Genomic DNA, 16426 nt, shown 5'->3' on the forward strand with positions numbered 1-16426 from the left:
AAGTCACCATGCACAGGACTCCTCCTTGATCACCATGCAGGACCTCCTTTTGGTCACCATCTGGACCATAGCTGAAGTCCTGCATACAGGACCTGGCTGAGTCATCCCATACAGGGACCTGCCCCAAAAAAGATCACCATACAAGGACCTGCTAGTCCTACATACAAGGGGACCTGCTTTAGATCATCATACAGGAAGGACCTGCTTTAATCCCTACCTCCTTTATTACAAAGGAATTTAAAAAAGATGATTCATAAAATAGTCTTATAAGATGAAATAGTGTACACAGATGAAGTGATTTACAACAAGTTCTGTCTGGATGGTGAGACCCTACTCATAAATGATGCCGGGTAATGAGCAATCAAGTCAAACTATAAACCACCTGTGTGACTAAGTGGCAGTTACTTGATCCAAAGGGTGTTTATTAGACCGTCGAGACCCTCATGCCATCATAAGCTGTTCTCAGTCAGAGTCAAAGCTCGCTGAGAACTTGGGTGAAGTCATCCGAGACCCACTCATCCACCCTGGAGTATGCACATTTATTCATAGAATAAATTGGTTTTACAATTTGTATTTGTTTGTTTCATACATTCAAGCAGTCGTTCCAATCCTATAACATGTAAATATCAAAATCCTCCTTAGAAGAAAGGTTATCTGAATCTAGAAAGTCCTCAGATTTCCTCACATAGGTTGTGGTTTAATATGTAGTCACCGTGCAATTCACTTTCCATGCACCCCTGGGGATAATTTTTGATGGGTTGGAATTATCACAGATACTGTCCTCAGGCCAGCCTTTCACTAACTCTGGGTTGATAGTTTCATGCCCATCAGTTAGTCCATTTCCATCTCGTGTCGCACTCCATTATCCACTCAAGACCAAACTAGTGAAGTGGTGGCCTAAGTGGTTAAGCAATTGACACTAACGTTTATGCCATGAAGGCCTGGGTTGGATTCCCCGTAAATTTTGTCATTAGTGACCCCGTTTTCATTAAATGCTAGCAGAGTGATCAGTGAATCAATACTCAAAAGCGTTATTAAAACTCAGCTCTCCATCACTCCAGAGACACCTAGGGCATTTGATGAAATAAAGTGAAGATTAATTTCCAGGTCAAACGATGTCAGTGGGCTGCTGTGATGATTACATTCTCTTTTGGCCCAGGGGGTTTTAAGGAGGGTTAATTAAGACTTGGTTGGACCTGGCACTGAGAGCAGGAGGCTGTTTCAACAGAGCTGTTTGTGACTGCAGAATCGTTGGTTTCAGTGATGGAGAATGCAGACTGTCAAGTTATTCATGTGCAGTGATCATTATTTCGCATGTTCAGGTAGGATCAGGTTAAGGTGGTCAGTGACATGGCTGTTTGAAATTGACTTAGGATGGGGTGATTAGGGCTGTTGGGCTTGGTTTGAACATCATGCATGGTCCAACTCGTAACTTGTTGATCAACTCAGTTGTCGCAGGTCCAGACTCCGTTCTATAGCTGAATAATTTGTGAATAAGTAAAATAAATAGATAAAACTCAGCATGCTCCATCGTTCAAGCCAGATTTCAGTGGTTTTAGGGACGCTCCAGCTCATCCCATATTACTTTAGTAATGGACAGGAGTGGTGACGAGGATGTCAGGTCTGGTGTGAGTACTCCTGATAGGAATGTAATTTGAGTGTGTGTGGATCGTTGTGTTGTTTTGAGCAAGCCGGGAGGCATTGAACAACATGGGGTTTTATACAGCAGAAACCGGCCAGTCATCAGTACCATTCTCAAAGACACATTAAGACAAAGTTTGGGCAGAGTTCCTGATTCAAAGTATGATCATAGTAGAACTTCAAGCCTAATTTGCTGAGTAGGTTATCAGTTTCCTAAATAACCTATCTTCTCAGCCAGCACAAGTGCTGGTAGTCACTAGGTGGAAATCCAGAACCTCAGTCATTACAGAATCCCAACCATATATGGCTGAACAAATTGCTGAGTGTGGCATCCACTCCAAAGCCTCACTCACTCCTCAAATTCGATCCCCGACAACACGTCATGCAAAGGCAGTTAAAATATGGGGCAGTTCTGAAACAGGAAAAATTGAAATAAATTTTCAAAAGGGACTGGGTCAAACAGGGTCAGAGTATAAATGATGTAATTTAGGGGTAATTCTTCGCTCATAGGTGAGCCAGCAGTGAATTTCAACACTATCAGAACCAGCTTCAGTGTGAGCTCAATTCCAAAACAGCAGCACATCACCATACCCTGCTTGTCATTGCACATGATGTAATGAGAAAATAATTCTCAAAGCAGGCATTAAAACCTTGATTTCACCCTCACCCTCTATTACTTTGAAGAAATTGGTGGTGTGAAGAATCAGTATTGCTGAGTCTTGTTTGTCTGGGAAACCTCAAACTCACTCTCCTCTCATCCTCCATGCTTCAAGAAATTGAGAGTGAGTTGTGGAAGATTATGTGTTAGCTAGAGTGTGACAGAAAACTCACTTACTCCTCATGCTTTCAAGGAGAATTCAAGTGAATTATGGAGGAATGTTAAGTGCAGTGAAAAAACTGACTCACTCCTCTTTTGTCGCACAGAAATTGAGTGATTGTGAAGGAATTGGCATGATTATCCAGGGTAAGTAAAATTAAACTCACTCACTCACTCACATGTCCTTTAGAAGGTGAGTGAGTGTGAAGAGGCCAGTCATTAGCTCAGTGCGGCATAGACTCAAACTCAACTCACTCCATCACATTACTTTAGAAAGTGGTGAGTGTGGAAAGAATGAAATGTGCTAAGTGGTAAAACTAAACTAACTCCACTCATGCACTTCAAGACTCAATTAGTGAGTTGTAGAAGAATATTGCTAGTCATTAAAACTCAAACTCACTCCGCTCGCCCACATGCTTCCAAGAGAATTGGTGATTATTGAGAGAATCGATGTTGCCTCAGTCAGTGGAGCTAAAGCTCTAACTCACTCACTCACATCGCTGGACAAGTTGGTGATTGTGGAGATTGTGTTGGCACGGGGTCTTTGATGAGAATGAGCTCGCTCGCTCATGCTCATCGCACAGACAAATTGGTGATTGTGAAGGAATTGTATTGCTGAGTCTTGACGTGAAACTAAACTCACTCACTCACTCCTCACATCGCGCAGACAAATTGGTGATTATTGAAGGAATTGTAGCCCTTGAGTCACTTATCCTGATTACGTCTTATCAAAAATCTTGTCTTGGAAAAAATTAACCTGTCCAAAGTCAATATTTGTTTTCTTGAGGCCATTATCAACGCTGTCAGACTTCACGTCAGAATCCCAAACGGAGTTCAGCGATAGAGTTTCAAAGTCTTACAGCCGATAACAAAGCTAGGATTGGTGATCTTGTCACTGAACTCAGTCTGTTAGTAATCATCAGTTAGTGACTGGCTAGCGTGCTGTAGAGCTGATGGAAAGATCAAGACTCGATAAATCCTGACCACCTTCAGTCCTACACTCTGTGAAGGATGATCCCCAGTTTTGCACAGTTTTATCTGACAGAAGGGGATGAGCAGAGTGTTCGCTGAAGCTTTGTTTACAGCTGGACAGTGCTGTGACGAGGTAGCATTTCAAATACCGGTCCATTTATGAAGTTTGGAGTCAAAGTGGTCAGCTTTTCAATTTGTGTGCCCCTAACAACCAGCAAAATGCAAAGATGTGTGTTAAATCAAGTTGTCCATACTATCATGTCTCCTGGGGTTTCCAATGCTTCCCATTTTGTTTGAACAGCACTGGGTGATGGTGTGAAAGGTGATCTTTTTAGGCCGAAATAAAATTGACAGAAATTGTGGTTAGAAATTGATTTTAAAATTTTAGTCCATGGCCGACAGCGAGTACGGACATTTCAGCAGGTCAAAGTCGGTATATACAAAGGGAAACACTGATGAGTCCACTGTAACATATCAGTGTGGTAGAGACCCCGCCTCCGTGAATGTATTAGTTAGAAGCGTCATGGAGAGTGAAAGTCATGGGTTGATCCCGGCGTCATACCAAAAAAGCGTTAAAATATATATGGTACTTGGTCTGCGCAGGCTGTGTGGGGTGCAGCAGGGACTGCAGGCAAACTTTCGAGTCAAAGTATAATGTGTCTGAATTGGGGGTATTCATGTGCTTCACTGCGGCATGAGTATCTCAGTGGGCTAGCACTATAAAACCAGCTTAGAGTCTGGGCTAGTACAAACAGCCGCACGTACATACTGCATATGCGATACGATGCGTCATATGGCCGAAATATTCTCAGAGCCATGACATGGGCCCAAATTTCTACACTCACCTCGCCTCCTCACTCACCTCACCTCACCTCCTCCACCTCACCTCAGTGTGAATAAACATGATGGTGTCAATGCTGGGTTCGATGAATGTATATCTCATAGGCTGTGTCTCTACTGTTTGGTGAATTAGGTGTCACTTTGGATCGTTTTGTTTTAAACTGGAGTTGACTGATGTTGAGATATTGATGGGCAGAAACATATAGGTTGTAGGGGAACTGTCAATGTTATGCTATTTACAGCCAAATGGGAAAATATATCAGGGAAAAATTAACTCTAATTGGATTGAAAATAACCACATAATATATGGTCATTTTATCATAAAAGCATTTACAAAAGCCATAACTGGTAGCAGGAGACAGAGCAACATGCAAACCAAAAGAGGTGATGTTGCAACACAATTTACAATGTCAACATCAGGGGCGACCACCATCTGGTGGAGTGTGGTCCTGTGCATAGAGCTCAGGTCACAAATCAGTGGAAGTTAAACAACATTGGTCCCGAGTCCTTGGATGGGTAACTGTGTTTGTCAGGATGACTAGTGTTTCTGGGACTTCAGGTCATGTTCCACACATTGACACATGGTCTCACCTTAGGCAAGTGAGTTTGTTCATAAATTGCCTCTGTTCACCCAGCAGTGAATGGGTACCCAGTGGGATGGGTCATGTGACTGTTAACCTTGTAGGCTCTAGCTCCTCACAGGCAGCTTTTGTTAACCTGGATAATAATGTGTTAGCGCCTTGACAGGGCTCGATTTAGTACTTTGTTACTTGCACTGGTGCAACCCAATATTACTAATTTTGAGTGGGTAAACTCTCAATAAAACATCCAAACAATTCAATACCATATTTCTTACATTGCATATTGCAATAAAAAGCAGTACAACTGGAATTTGGCTGGTGCAACTAGGTTTTATCTTAGGTTGCACCGTGCAAGTAGGTTAACATCTCTTAAATCGAGCCCTGCTTGAGCATGCACAAGTGCGTGGAAACAAGCCATTATTATTATTTGCTAAGATGCAGATGAGGCAGTGGTGGTGCATTTTGGACACATGGTTGAAAAATATACCTGGGTGTGGTTGTTTCAAATGGCAACCAACTCTCCTTTCATTACTGGCTGGTTCTGGTCCCGTCACAGGCAACCTGTGAAGAATTGGTTTTCAGCAACCCATGCTTGTCGTAATAGGCAACTAACGTTATCGGGTGGTCAGGCTCGCTGACCTGGTCATGATATCCTGCTGCATTGAGGTTGGCAGAAAATGTGAGAAGACACGAGAGCACAGTCCTGCATAAAACGCCATTCTATAGTTCCCTGTGCAGGTGTAGTTGTACCCAATGTAGATGTTTATTACGGTATACCTGTGTCAGAATCGCCTAAGCATAAAGACATTGGGCACCTAAGATGGACACTGTTGGATATGGTCTGGGCAGTTGTTAAGCGACCCTAAACAGAGCATTACTGGTAGACGTTGCAGTCGTGAAAGCGATAACACAAATGACAAACAACGAGGAGAGTTCTATGGATATACAACTTCTTTTATATAATATGAGCTTGACGTTTTATATAATATGTAGCTACTAACACTGTTATCAGGCAAATGATGTACAATACTAGAGGCAAGGTATATATATACATAGTAAAGTTGATCAGTGAGTGATTGATATTTGCACAATTAATGGGGTTGATGTAGAAGGTTGAGGATGTTTACACAAGAAGGCAATTGTTACACAAACAGAGTAAGCTATGGGGGATTATTGGGAGGAAGCCAGTGATATGACAGACAGGAGAATAATGGGATTAAGATTGCTTGGTCATGAGTTGGTTGTAGGCAGTGGGGATGTAATATCCTTGGTCTCTGTTCATGGCCGGTTGGAGTCTCTTGATGTGAATGGCTTCTAGTAGCTTTCTGATCTTGTAGTGGGTGTGATTACTGGTGAGTACATTGATGCTGTTCCATAGGATGTTGTGGTCTGGGTGAGCTTGGGTGTGGTCAGAGATGGCGGATTTGGAGTCTTTCTTCTTCACAGAGGATTACTGTTCTTTTGATTCTTACAGGAGGGTCTTGAGGTTTCACCCGATGTAATGAAGTCTCCACAGTCACACTTTATGTGGTAAACTGACTTAAGGGTTTTCTTTTGTTGTGGGGGTTGGTTTGCCATTGGCTTTTAGGATGTTCTGTATAGTAGTACCTCTCTGGAACACAACATTGACAGCTTCTAACCTGACTGATTTGGCCACAAAGCTATGGTGCTCCAGTGTTTAGCACTGTCCCCATTCAGGCAACAACCTGTCGCCACCTGGTACCTGTGGATTTTGTGTGAGTCCTGGAAGCAGCAATTCAGACCATTCAGAATGCTCACATGACTCAATCATTCCCAGTGTTTCCGTTCTCGGTATATACCTGAAAATCACCGTAAAATTTGTTGGGACCGTAAATTTAAACCCAGCCGGACACTGTGTCCGTAAATAATCATGTATTAAAATAAAACATCATGGGTAAGCAAAATGAGTCTTGCCTGTGCTTTCATGGTCGCAAAAAATTATTATGTTTCGAAATACCCAGACTAAAAAAATAACTTTAAAGTGAGTACTTACAGTATGGCAATAGGGATACGACCGCAAATTTCATTCATGACCGGTAAAATTTAGGTAAGCCTGACACAGTGTCCGATAAATAATTAAGTCAGCCCGGAAACACTGATTCCATAGCTTGCTACTTATCAGTAGCAGACTGTACAACCTGCAATAACTATCCCGTGACAAGTCACTGCTGACATCAATCCTACAACAACCTTGATCATTGCTCCTGTTAATAGGCCTGTTTAAAATAAGCTATGGGGCAGTGGTCGATTCCCCACATGGGTACAATCTGTGAAGCCCATTTCTTGTGTCCTCCGCCATGATGTTGCTGGAGGATTGCTTAAAGTGGAGTAAAACCTAAACTCACTCACTCACTCAAAACAAGCAATGGGCCCTTGCTGGTTCAGAGAACAAGTAATGATAGAAGATGACTTGCTTTAACCTCTGCCAGGTTACGCCTTCTGGTGACAGGTCTACTTTTCTAAAGATGGCACAGTACTAGCAAGACTGCTGTCGGATTTAAACATTGAAGATTGACTGCATGGTAGTCAATTTTATCCATTATTATCAACAGAAAATACCAAGTCACTTTGACACCTGCAGAAACGTGCTGCCTGGCTGTGTATTTGATTCAAAGGCAGGCTGTCAGCATGGGAAGTATTCTTATGAATACTTTATACTGTGCATCCTTTGTACTTTAAAGCTTGGTACTTTTCAGCATACCCACATAGAATGCTGTATAACATTAAATGGAATTCTTTTATTGCCTACAACAAGGCGTAAAAAGATGGATGCCACAAATGTGTCATTCAGTCATTCATGAATTATTTGCTACTGCAGTTTGGGTGGGATGATAAAATCAGACTACAATGGGGTGCAGGCACTTGTGTAGGAGTACAGTACATCAAGACTGTGTATGATGTTGGTGTTCTTGTCACCAAACAGCGGACAGGTGTACAGTACATCAAGCTGTGTATGATGTTGGTGTTCTTGTCACCAAACAGAAGACAGTTGGACAGATGTACAGTACATCAAGCTGTGTATGATGTTGGTGTTCTTGTCACCAAACAGCGGACAGGTGTACAATACATCAAGCTGTGTATGATGTTGGTGTTCTTGTCACCAAACAGCGGACAGATGTACAGTACATCCAGCTGTGTATGATGTTGGTGTTCTTGTAACCAAACAGCAGCGGACAGATGTACAGTACATCCAGCTGTGTATGATGTTGGTGTTCTTGTCACCAAACAGCAGACAGCTGGACAGGTGTACAGTACATCAATCTCTGTATGATGTTGGTGTTCTTGTAACCAAACAGCGGACAGGTGTACAGTACATCAAGCTGTGTATGATGTTGGTGTTCTTGTCACTGAACTGCATACAGTTGGACAGGTGTACAGTAGTGTTGGGAGTTAGTTGAAATCTCACAATTGATGATTGGTTCATTACCAACGAGCAATCATCGAAAAGAAAATGGTTAGCATAATTTTTCAAGATTTTCCTATTCAGGTTGTTATTGCAGATAAGTATACACGTGGTTCTCTGTTGTTTTTGTTTTATTGAGAAACTGCATAGAAATTGCATTTGTAAACTTTACATCCAATTTAAAATGATACAACTTGCTACTTTAGAAAGTGATAACTAATATATCATGAACATATACTTCCTGGAGTCTTCAAGAAATATTCAGTCATGACTTTTCAGTAAGTGAAGTGAGTTTTCTAAGAAATACACGTTTCAGGCTCTGACAATTTCTAAGATATGTTCCATTGTCAAGTGTTTCAAACAATAAAACAGTAATGACAAAAACTTTTGTGTTTGATTATGAGAAAATTTGATCGATTGCTTGGTCATTTGGTCACTGCGACCAACCTTCGATTATTCAATTAATCAGAACGCCACTAGTGTACAGTACATCAAGCTGCTGAAAATGTCGATGTACTTGTCATCAAACTGCAGACAGTTGGAGAGGTGTACAGTACATGAAGCTGTGTATGATGTAGGTGTACTTGTCACCAAACTGCAGACAGTTGAACAGGTGTACAGTACATCAAGCTGCTGAGAATGTTGATGTACTTGTCATCAAACACCAGACAGTTGGACAGGTGTACTGTACATCAAACTGCTGAGAATGTTGATGTACTTGTCATCAAACAGCAGACAGTTTGACTGGTGTACGGTACATCAAGCGGTGTTTGTACTGGTCACTGAACTGCAGACAGTTGAGCAGGTGTACAGTTCATCAAACTGTGTATGATGTAGATGTACTTGTCACCAAACTGCAGACAGTTGAACAGGTGTACAGTTCGTCAAACTGTGTATGATGTAGGTGTACTTGTCACCAAACAGCAGACAGTTGAACAGGTGTACAGTACATCAAGCTGTGTATGATGTAGGTGTACTTGTCACCCAACTGCAGACAGTTGGACAGGTGTACAGTACATCAAGCTGCTGAGAAGGTAGGTGTACTTGTCACCCAACTGCAGACAGTGCACAGCATCAAGCAGTAGATAGTCAAGCCAAAGGTGTGCAGAGTCCTATTTGGCTGTAGCCCTGTCATTGGTGCCTTGCTGAGTAATAATGTAAGTGGCTGCTAAGCTAATGATAAAAGGCATGTGAAATGTCTCCCTCACAGCAGAGTGAAGAAACTGTTTGATGAGATTTTAGTTGGTGTGCTATCTAAAAAATCAACAGGAAATTTCTTGGGCACTGCAAGATGAAATGCAATTTGATTAATTAATTCCTTGTAGCTTGGCCTGCCATTTGAGAGCTTGTCAACTACTGTGATATTTTGCCTGTTTTTGTGGAAGTTATTGACTCTATGAAACATGTTTGAAGTGAAATTTTCTGTGAGATAAGTTGTTGTACTCCCCAGAGACATTGTCAGATGGTGACAGTTGTTAATTAAAATAAAACTCCTGAAACACTTTCATCCAAATGTAGGTGATAGTTGATCCTTTGCCATGTTTTGCGGTGTGTGTGCGTGTTAATGCTAGCAGCAAGGGCATCTGGGTCATGCAAAATGCATTGCCTTAGGGAGGATTTCTTTTTAAAGATGCTGGAGTTGCTGGCCAAATTAAGCTGATTTAGAGCTCTTTGAAATTTTTGCTTCATGTCCATTGAGAGTAGAATTGTGCTCAGCAATTTTCCTGACAGAAATGAGTACATGTGATGGTTTACACACCTTAACATGGCACAAATAATCATTTCCTCACGAGTTGATTTGAATGATATTCTGCTTGGAAATAATTTTAAAGGTGTGTAAATATTATATATAAGTAAGGTTTTGTTGTGTTTAATGTAATTCCTGCATTCTGATCAGCTGAATTGACCCCATGTTATTGCATTCATTTCCGAGTGAATGTAAAAAATTGAGCCAGGTCCACCAATGAGCAATACTTTCACAACTACAGACTGTCAGGGAATTCCATTTCTAGTCGAGGGGATTCCCTTTTCGCTTACCTGTATCTTAAATGAAAACGTTTGACAACATTCATGCATATTCTAGATCATACAAGGCACCCTTCATTCAAAGGAGGGAAAAAAAAACCCATATCCCTGATGCCTGTGTCTTCCCATTCTCAGAGAACCAGTGTTTGAACACATCTTATAAACTTGGGTTTTGATGCTAGTCTCCATTGACTGGCAACTGCTTTTGTGTGCGTTTAAAATTGTGAATATAAAATTCACATCGGCATATATTCCTTTGCCACGAATGTTTATCAATCAGTCGTCATTTTTGTCTGTGTATGTTTTTTTTGGGTTCATTTCGGTATCAAATTCTCCTGTACCTGACCCCCCATCTCTCTCTCTCTCCAACTCTCTCTCTCTCTCTCTCTCTCCCCTGACACAGCAGCATTCCGACTCTCCCTACCATGACACACCAGCATTCCGACTCTCCCTACCATGACACGCCGGCATTCTGACTCTCACTACCCTTACTCATCCTCCCAGCCATCTCTACACTTCTCTGCTCCCTCTATACCTTATAGGCAACAATTGACAGTCCTTAACACATAATAGGTTGAGAAATACACATTACTAGAGCATAATAGCCAAACTAGCCAGCAGCAAGTTTGAATGACTGCAGCAATTACCATGTGCCCAAAAATGAAGGAAAACTAATTGACAGTGACTTATCAAATTACGTGTATAATAGCATGTCCGTTATTGGCCATGCCCCATAACACTGTACACGGGACTTGGCCTGTCCTCATGTCCTGTAATGGGCCAAGGGGCATGTGTTTAAAGGAAGTATTTTTGGTAAATGCAAATGGAATGTTTGACCTTGTTTGTAACTACTTTAGATAGGCAAATTGTTGTGAAGTATTTTAGGAAGATGGCTCCACATTTAGAAAATCATTTGTCTCAATCTTGAGTGTTGTAAGGCTGGTTATTATGAGAAGGAAATGAGAGTGTATCAGTGGCTATGGGTGATGCACTCAGGGGGACACAACCTGCATCTTCAACAGTGTTTAAAACTCCCTAAATTCCAAGCCAGACAGCCGGACTGGTATCTTTAAAAAATTACAAGTCCGGATACAAACTTGCCTGTGCGGTTTTCAACAATAAAAAAACAAAATAAAATCAAGTTTCTGAATACTTTACGGCATGTATTGTAACGTTACAGCTAAGCTACATGACCTGGTTTAGAAATTAGAAATCTTTTGCATTTTCTGCCTCACAATCAAGATCAGAGAAATATCTAACAGACCACCGGACAGACTACTTTTAAAATTTGACTGTCCGAGATGAAAATAGACAGTTCCGGACGGTCGGGCGGGCAGGCGGGAATTTTTACCGCTGTCTTCAGCCTTCATGTAATAGTCAAATGCAGTACTAACAATAACATAAGCACTGACAACTGAAACTACTATTGATTAACTATTTATGAAATATGGTGTTTAGATCATCCCCCTGTAATCTAAGTCAAGTTAAATAACTTTCCAATCTGTCAATATTGAATATGTCAGAGATCAGACTAAAATATATTGAAACTGGATGATAAATTGTCTATGTAATGATGGATTCACACAAACTACCTTCCAATATTGACCCAAATGATCAGTCAGAAATGTCAAAGGTGAAGGTCATGGACAAATAACCTTAAGTAGTCGGCCAAATGAACATTTGTCAAGAAGGTCATTTCTGAAGATCATGGCTTAGATTTACTTGATATATTGATCTTATGACGGTCATATATAAACAAGGAGGTTCATTCTGCATCAAACATCAGGTTGGGAAGCCAACCCAATTGGTTACTATCATGAAGTGGAACACTTTTTATGGATAGACAACTTCTTTGTTGCAGTAGTTGCGACGTTTCGGTGTAGATCCCAACTTGGTTATCAAGCAAATGATGTGGTTACTATCTTATTCAGCAACATGCCCACCGTTAAGCACACTCAATATAATAGCATTTCTACATCTCGCACTGAGGAACAAAAACTCATACCTTTATCAGGTTTTATTGACTCATTAGAAACACCTCAAATCACTGTCATTTCAGTTTTATAGCTATTTTAGAAGATGTAATTAAAAAGTGATTTTTAAGTATTAATGATAGTTTAATTACAATTTAACATAGCTACATCAGCTGTATTCCAGCCATACAACAAGCATTAACGATAGCTCTGTTTACTTTCAGATTTGACTATGGTGAAAAGTTCTGGATTATCAAATGGAAACAGTTCACATGCGCCTGTCAGTCGCCAAAATGCAAATACTCCTCCGAGACCATCCACAAAACTCTACAGGAATATCGGCTCCGACACGATGAGGAAGATCCAAACAACCCTGACAACTAAGGTCAAGGTCAACATTAGTAATTGTCACCTTCAACGTGTAGTTCCGATAATGGCGAATGTCAAGACTCTGGTGTTTATACTCCTTTGCATTTATTCGTCAGATAATATTCTTCGTGTTGTACTAAATCTTTAGTATGATGGAACTGAGTGCATGATGTGCATGGATAAAAACTGATGTTATGGTGACTTACGTCAATTGTAACTACTATTTCATTGAGAGGAGACAAATGTTGTACATTTCATTGTTATGATATATTACATTGTAACAGTGTGCCTGTCAATCATAATGTCATGTTGAATGTTGATGGTCCATTAAAGTCTAAGTGTTGTAGGAATGGAGCATGTCATTGTAGAATATCATCCTGACCTTCAAATTGTATAGGCTGATTGACTCTGGCTTCATCACCTGCTTTCAGATGACAGTGTTGTTAATTACATACTTACTGAAATGGTTATGTACATGTCGTGGTTGTGGGACGCCAGTGTAATTTATTTCAAATATGTGCCATTTCGCTTCTGTGTGACTAAGAGGTCCTGGCTGTTTCAAAGTGTAGGTTGTCAGTTTCACAGATATGGTGTCTGCTCCCAAATGGCTGTGTCACATTCCATCTGTCACTGACCAGGCCACTTTGCCTCAACATCCATCAGCCAGACTTGGCCGTCTATTTCATGTCTGCGGTCATATCACCTTTCATCCTAACACTGTCATTTATTGAAACAATCGGATATGTAAATTAGAGAAATTACGATGTTACAACCTTGTTTTGGGCAGGGCTATCAATAAGCACACATCCTACACATGGGAAGCTGTCGCATTTGTAGTGTGTAGATTGACCCAGCTGACTGACCCAGTCACCTTCAGCTGGTACCCAACACAAGCCCACATCTACTCCAACTACGTCACAGACTCTCCACCTTCGGGAACAAGAAGGGTCAGCTCATGCAGATATCTTGTTGTTTAAACAAGGCTATGTTATGTGACCAAGTTCTTGAAAATAATTTTGTTCAGTTGGATTTTAATTGTGAAAATTCTCTGAACATATTTTGGTGTACAGTCATCTTTTCAGTTGACACATGACTATTATATTTCTATATAGTATATATACTCCCAAAAATATTTGATATTTGATGTGAACCTTTCCCCAGAGTGTCTGTTTTTCCACTGTCCCAACTGGTGTGTTTTTTTGTGTTGAGAGAAGATGAGGTATAACTTGCTTCAAGATGTCATAGTAGCATCAAGTTATTACAGTTGTTGCAGTATAGAAAGAGCGACTTCTGAACATTTCTACTATTATATTTATCATGTCATATACATTGCATCTGTTGATGTTAAGTACATCAAAGTTGGTTTACAAATGTCTCAAAATGATTTCAGACTTAAACCAGTATCTGTGTATTGCAACCAAATTCTATTCCGCAATATATATTTTAATTCAAATAAAAGGGTCATTCATAGATTTGATGAGAGAAAACTGACAATAGACTTTCAAGAATTAACTGATGATGGCTTTCAAGAATTAACTGGTTTTTTTTCTGCCATTCCAAATTGGAAAGGTTTTTTAAATTTTTGTTTTCCTTTAAATGATTTCTTCACATGTGTTGTTAGAAATCTGCTAGAAACAGACTGTAAATCTGAGTTTCATTGTCAGTAATAAAAATAGTTGGGCACAATATCACAGCTTATATTGTAACACTATCACTACTGAGGTGTTCTGTACAAGGGTATGTAACTAGGAGGATAATGGGATAGGAATGAACAGCCCTGTCCATGCTGTCCGTGTTTACCTCAGTCGAGTTGTAAACACAAATGTTGTGTCTGTGTAGCATGATGCCGATGTACATAGCCCTATATATCCTGTGTGTACATGGTACTGTGTAACGTCACTGGTGTTTATCATTGGTTTGGGAAGAATGCCTGGGTGCCGTTGTACAAAACAACCTTAGCGCTAAGGCTACCTTAAGTCTATGTTAAAGTATGGGAGTTGAGGTCACCTTAGAGCTAAGATCGCTTTGTACAACGGCACCCTGGTCTACTTTGCTTTTAGAAATAGATTTTATTCACTTCTTCTTTGCAATTGATTCATCTATGTCCCACACTGGTTCCTTTAATGAAGTGTTCTTTGACAAATTGCGAATAAACACTTCTTGATGTAAGAATTTAACAGTCAATGCCAGGCCTTTTCTCATGTCATTCTTCTCATACAAATTGGCAGTAGCGCTATGAAATACTTACACTGTAGTTGAATTATGGTATATTTGAAATAGACATTGTAAATTCATTAACATTAATTTGAAGCAGTCCTGATGGTGTAATACTGTCTTGTGTAGCCTCATCCTCTCTTAGGAGGCTTTGTTATAATGTGAAGGGCTGGATTACATGGTTAACAGCATGGCAAGGTTAGTATGAGGGGTTCTTGCCACAGACCTAAGGTGCAGGGACAATGATGTATTGTTTTGAATCATATTTTACATAGTTAACATCCTGCTGGAAACAGGGGCATAAGTAAAAGTGTTCAACAGAACCAATTTTGGCTTTTTTAGAGAGAGAGAAGATTTCCTTCAGTAGATGTGTACCGCTGCTGTTCTTCAGTATATACTCTGACACTTTGAAGATGCAGTTTTCATGGTTTTTTAAATATCTAAGAAGTGTTTTTTGATATAGTGTCTGTTATAAGAGAGAGAGAAAGCTTGAAACTGCGTACACGTTTACATACATGTTTAATAACTTATACCGGCAGTTGTTTATGAATTCAAAGTGAAACAAAATTGCTAGTTATTTGTTTTACATCATGGCATTCATTTAAAAATACTGCACAATTTGTATGAAATTTATTACATCTAAATGCAATCTTGTCATAGAAAATGATACAATAAAATTATTTCTTTAAAATGTCTTTAATCAGAATAGCGTTTTCATAGTGTTTCTATATATGGATATGCGTACAGGTCACTTGTTACTGACTGTGTTACTAGCTATCCATAGTCACAATTTTTAAGTGACATGAACTCAGAATTGGTAAATGTCTGTATTGTCAAGAGGATCCAATATCATGTTTTGAGAAATATTTTAGGAACATTTTATTTTTTATTAACTTCAAGAACCACTATCTTTTGATACTAATTTGCTATACTTGCTGTTGAAGATTATGTTTTTTCTTCTGTTGTTGTCTGTGGTTTTCCTGGCTACACGTTGCTGGAACCTCCTTCTTTTCTGTGTAGCTGGTTCTCTGCAAATCAACTGATTGTGGAGGAAAATAGCATGATGAAATATTTTAAGAAGGATGAAATTATATTATTCAAGATAATGTTCCTTGACTGAAATCATTGTTTGTCATTTCTCATCTTACTGCTTTTCTGTAGTGGCCTCCAGCTCATCAAGTGAATAAACATCATGATTCCATGTAGCTCGTCCCTCTGTTCTCAATGTACACTGAATCTTGAATCTGCAGTCACTCCGCCCCTTGTCATAGTGGCCTCCAGCTCATCAAGTGAATAAACATCATGATTCCATGTAGCAGGTCCCTCTGTTCTCAATGTACACTGAATCTTGAATCTGCAGTCACTCCGCCCCTTGTCATAATGGCCTCCAGCTCATCAAGTGAATAAACATCATGATTCCATGTAGCAGGTCCCTCTGTTCTCAATGTACACTGAATCTTGAATCTGCAGTCACTCCGCCCCTTGTCATAGTGGCCTCCAGCTCATCAAGTGAATAAACATCATGATTCCATGTAGCAGGTCCCTCTGTTCTCAATGTACACTGAATCTT

The 16426-nt window shown here is 40.1% G+C and overlaps 1 long non-coding RNA gene across 1 annotated transcript; it reads left to right on the plus strand.

The window, feature by feature from the left end:
• Window positions 1–459: 459 nt before the first annotated feature.
• On the plus strand, window positions 460–16061 carry LOC124291245. The gene is made up of 2 exons (XR_006902176.1): window positions 460–494; window positions 12498–16061. It is a non-coding gene; the product is annotated as an uncharacterized LOC124291245 (long non-coding RNA).
• Window positions 16062–16426: the final 365 nt, after the last annotated feature.

Source organism: Haliotis rubra, unplaced genomic scaffold (assembly GCF_003918875.1).
Source record: "Haliotis rubra isolate DU_JTF1 unplaced genomic scaffold, ASM391887v1 Scf488, whole genome shotgun sequence".
Lineage (NCBI taxonomy): Eukaryota > Metazoa > Mollusca > Gastropoda > Lepetellida > Haliotidae > Haliotis > Haliotis rubra.